Raw genomic sequence first — 5,000 nt, forward strand, 5'->3', positions numbered from 1 at the left:
AGGGCATCACAGACCTGTTATTGCTCAATCTCGTGCGGCTAGAAGCCGCCTGTCCCTCTAAGAAGAAAAGTAATCGCTGACAGCACGAAGGATGTCACGCGACTAGTTAGCAGGCTAGAGTCTCGTTCGTTATCGGAATTAACCAGACAAATCGCTCCACCAACTAAGAACGGCCATGCACCACCACCCACCGAATCAAGAAAGAGCTATCAATCTGTCAATCCTTCCGGTGTCCGGGCCTGGTGAGGTTTCCCGTGTTGAGTCAAATTAAGCCGCAGGCTCCACTCCTGGTGGTGCCCTTCCGTCAATTCCTTTAAGTTTCAGCTTTGCAACCATACTTCCCCCGGAACCCAAAAGCTTTGGTTTCCCGGAGGCTGCCCGCCGAGTCATCGGAGGAACTGCGGCGGATCGCTGGCTGGCATCGTTTATGGTTAGAACTAGGGCGGTATCTGATCGCCTTCGAACCTCTAACTTTCGTTCTTGATTAATGAAAACATACTTGGCAAATGCTTTCGCTTCTGTTCGTCTTGCGACGATCCAAGAATTTCACCTCTAACGTCGCAATACGAATGCCCCCGCCTGTCCCTATTAATCATTACCTCGGGTTCCGAAAACCAACAAAATAGAACCGAGGTCCTATTCCATTATTCCATGCACACAGTATTCAGGCGGGCTTGCCTGCTTTAAGCACTCTAATTTGTTCAAAGTAAACGTGCCGGCCCACCGAGACACTCACTCAAGAGCACCCTGGTAGGATTGCAACGGGGTCCGCCTCGGGACGCACGAGCACGCACGAGGCGCGTCGCACGCCTTCAGCTCGCCCCACCGGCAGGACGTCCCACGATACATGCCAGTTAAACACCGACGGGCGGTGAACCAACAGCGTGGGACACAAATCCAACTACGAGCTTTTTAACCGCAACAACTTTAATATACGCTATTGGAGCTGGAATTACCGCGGCTGCTGGCACCAGACTTGCCCTCCAATAGATACTCGTTAAAGGATTTAAAGTGTACTCATTCCGATTACGGGGCCTCGGATGAGTCCCGTATCGTTATTTTTCGTCACTACCTCCCCGTGCCGGGAGTGGGTAACTTGCGCGCCTGCTGCCTTCCTTGGATGTGGTAGCCGTTTCTCAGGCTCCCTCTCCGGAATCGAACCCTGATTCCCCGTTACCCGTTACAACCATGGTAGGCGCAGAACCTACCATCGACAGTTGATAAGGCAGACATTTGAAAGATGCGTCGCCGGTACGAGGACCGTGCGATCAGCCCAAAGTTATTCAGAGTCACCAAGGCAAACGGACCGGACGAGCCGACCGATTGGTTTTGATCTAATAAAAGCGTCCCTTCCATCTCTGGTCGGGACTCTGTTTGCATGTATTAGCTCTAGAATTACCACAGTTATCCAAGTAACGTGGGTACGATCTAAGGAACCATAACTGATTTAATGAGCCATTCGCGGTTTCACCTTAATGCGGCTTGTACTGAGACATGCATGGCTTAATCTTTGAGACAAGCATATGACTACTGGCAGGATCAACCAGGGAGCTGCGTCAACTAGAGCTGAGCAGCCGGCCGCCCGGGAGTGTGTCCCGGGGGCCCGCGCGAACACGCAAGCGTCCGCTCAATTATTCTGCAAACAGGAGGAGGCTGAGCTCCCCTGCACAATACACCTCGAAACCCTCTCAGGTCCCGGCGGCGCGCAGCGCCGTCCTAAGTACTTGGTCGGGTTCGAGAGAGGCGCAATCGCCCGGAGTTTGGCGAGTAGACGCTTTAGGTGCGACCACCCGTGCTCCCAACTGAGCTTGCCGCTGCCGACACAGGCCCGGGAGCGTGCTGTCGTGGCATTGCCGGCGGGAGACAACACGCGCCACCTACGGTGGCCGGCAGCTCCAACGCCAGCGCCACAGAAGGACAAAAGCCCCACTTGGGTGCCGAAGCGAACTCTCCCAGCACAGCGCACGCGCCAACACGTCCGCACAGCTGCGATACAATCCACCTGCGAGAACCGCAGAGGCGACCGAGCAGCAGACGGCGTCGCGGCGCCGAGCGCCGGGCGGCGGCGCATCCTCAGCGCACACAGTCCTCAATCGGACCAGCACACTGCAGATGTCCACCGCGCTTCGCACCGGGCCCGCGAGGACCTACTTTGGCCGCACGGCGCCGCGTGCAGGGTGCGCCGGCGCGCAGCTGCGCCGCCTGCCGCCTCCGTCGGCCGGCGCGCCTGCCACTGGCCGCCCCCACCAGCCGGCTGTAGCGCGTGCGCCCACGCACCGCGCGGCCAGCACGCCGGAAGGCCCCCCCTCACCGGCCGGGGACGGTCCCACCCAGCCACCGCCGCGTATCGCTTCACACCCACATGCCATTCACGTTCGTGGGCATGGTGGGTATCGCTGAAACAACCGGTTGGTAGCTCAACCGATCGTCGCCATCACTGATTCACCTCTAGCGAGAACAACCGCACCACAACGGTTTACCAGTTCTTCATTTGCGTAACGTCACCAGCAAACGTAGACGTCCATCGCCATTTGCAAATTCAACGATTGTTGCATGCCTGTGTCAGGTGTCACGACACACTATGTCTGCCCACATACACGCAACAACATGTGCACGCTTCGCGAACACGTGGAAGGTGGCCCCCGTACGTATGCGATGTCCATTGCGCGAACGACTGTCAACCGGCCTCTGTCGCATGTCGCAGATGTGGAACGCAGTGCACCATGCTATCACGGTGTGTGAGAAGAGACGACTACGTCTGACAACACGCGCCACTACATCAACAGACGGCTCATGCTGATCGCCATCCACGGCATACCATACTGCAATCCAGCTCTTATAGGGAGACGACACGTAGCTGAGTGCACAATATTTGGACCGTATGGTTCGCCGTTGTTGGCGCAGTCGTGGTACGGTCACACATGTACCACGATGTATCATTCAGTACATGAGGACCAATGTGCGGTACAGTGTGTGATTTGGACGTACAACATCAGCGGACAGTTGCCACAAGCCGTACCACAACGTAGGCTGTGCTTCGCCATGCGAATGCCAATGAACAACTGCGAAGGGCATTGAGCATGTACGTCCTGCCGCCATCCGCATTACAGTGTATAGCTGCAAGGTGTTTAACATGAAGCGATACTCTGGGGACCGGGCAGTGCGAGTAGCAAACTATATTGCGGGGGTTGCAGTTAGGCAACACTACACTAATTTAACGCGTCGTATGACAATTACAGAGCAGGTTAAGGCCCAACGTGTGTTGGGTTAAGGCCCAACGTGTGTTGGGTTAAGGCCCAACGTGTGTTGGGTTAAGGCCCAACGTGTGTTGGGTTAAGGCCCAACGTGTGTTGGGTTAAGGCCCAACGTGTGTTGGGTTAAGGCCCAACGTGTGTTGGGTTAAGGCCCAACGTGTGTTGGGTTAAGGCCCAACGTGTGTTGGGTTAAGGCCCAACGTGTGTTGGGTTAAGGCCCAACGTGTGTTGGGTTAAGGCCCAACGTGTGTTGGGTTAAGGCCCAACGTGTGTTGGGTTAAGGCCCAACGTGTGTTGGGTTAAGGCCCAACGTGTGTTGGGTTAAGGCCCAACGTGTGTTGGGTTAAGGCCCAACGTGTGTTGGGTTAAGGCCCAACGTGTGTTGGGTTAAGGCCCAACGTGTGTTGGGTTAAGGCCCAACGTGTGTTGGGTTAAGGCGCAACATAGGTTAGGTTAAGGCGCAACATAGGTTAGGTTAAGGCGCAACATAGGTTAGGTTAAGGCGCAACATAGGTTAGGTTAAGGCGCAACATAGGTTAGGTTAAGGCGCAACATAGGTTAGGTTACGGCGCAACATAGGTTAGGTTAAGGCGCAACATAGGTTAGGTTAAGGCGCAACATAGGTTAGGTTACGGCGCAACATAGGTTAGGTTAAGGCGCAACATAGGTTAGGTTAAGGCGCAACATAGGTTAGGTTAAGGCGCAACATAGGTTAGGTTAAGGCGCAACATAGGTTAGGTTAAGGCGCAACATAGGTTAGGTTAAGGCGCAACATAGGTTAGGTTAAGGCGCAACATAGGTTAGGTTAAGGCGCAACATAGGTTAGGTTAAGGCGCAACATAGGTTAGGTTACGGCGCAACATAGGTTAGGTTAAGGCGCAACATAGGTTAGGTTAAGGCGCAACATAGGTTAGGTTAAGGCGCAACATAGGTTAGGTTATGGCGCAACATAGGTTAGGTTACGGCGCAACATAGGTTAGGTTACGGCGCAACATAGGTTAGGTTAAGGCGCAACATAGGTTAGGTTAAGGCGCAACATAGGTTAGGTTAAGGCGCAACATAGGTTAGGTTAAGGCGCAACATAGGTTAGGTTAAGGCGCAACATAGGTTAGGTTAAGGCGCAACATAGGTTAGGTTAAGGCGCAACATGGGTTAGGTTAAGGCGCAACATGGGTTAGGTTAAGGCGCAACATGGGTTAGGTTAAGGCGCAACATGGGTTAGGTTAAGGCGCAACATGGGTTAGGTTAAGGCGCAACATGGGTTAGGTTAAGGCGCAACATGGGTTAGGTTAAGGCGCAACATGGGTTAGGTTAAGGCGCAACATGGGTTAGGTTAAGGCGCAACATGGGTTAGGTTAAGGCGCAACATGGGTTAGGTTAAGGCGCAACATGGGTTAGGTTAAGGCGCAACATGGGTTAGGTTAAGGTACAATATGGGTTAGGTTAAGGTACAATATGGGTTAGGTTAAGGTACAATATGGGTTAGGTTAAGGTACAATATGGGTTAGGTTAAGGTACAATATGGGTTAGGTTAAGGTACAATATGGGTTAGGTTAAGGTACAATATGGGTTAGGTTAAGGTACAATACGGGTTAGGTTAAGGTACAATACGGGTTAGGTTAAGGTACAATACGGGTTAGGTTAAGGTACAATACGGGTTAGGTTAAGGTACAATACGGGTTAGGTTAAGGTACAATACGGGTTAGGTTAAGGTACAATACGGGTTAGGTTAAGGCACTTGGGGGG

General features: G+C 53.3%; 1 non-coding gene across 1 annotated transcript in view; it reads right to left on the reverse strand.

The window, feature by feature from the left end:
- LOC124589270 overlaps window positions 1-1,550 on the reverse strand; it is a 1,910-nt gene extending 360 nt beyond the window's left edge. The window contains exon 1 of the ribosomal RNA XR_006976061.1: window positions 1-1,550. This exon is cut by the window's left edge and continues 360 nt beyond it. This is a non-coding gene — a ribosomal RNA (small subunit ribosomal RNA).
- Window positions 1,551-5,000: the final 3,450 nt, after the last annotated feature.

This window comes from Schistocerca americana, unplaced genomic scaffold (genome assembly GCF_021461395.2).
Source record: "Schistocerca americana isolate TAMUIC-IGC-003095 unplaced genomic scaffold, iqSchAmer2.1 HiC_scaffold_699, whole genome shotgun sequence".
NCBI lineage: Eukaryota > Metazoa > Arthropoda > Insecta > Orthoptera > Acrididae > Schistocerca > Schistocerca americana.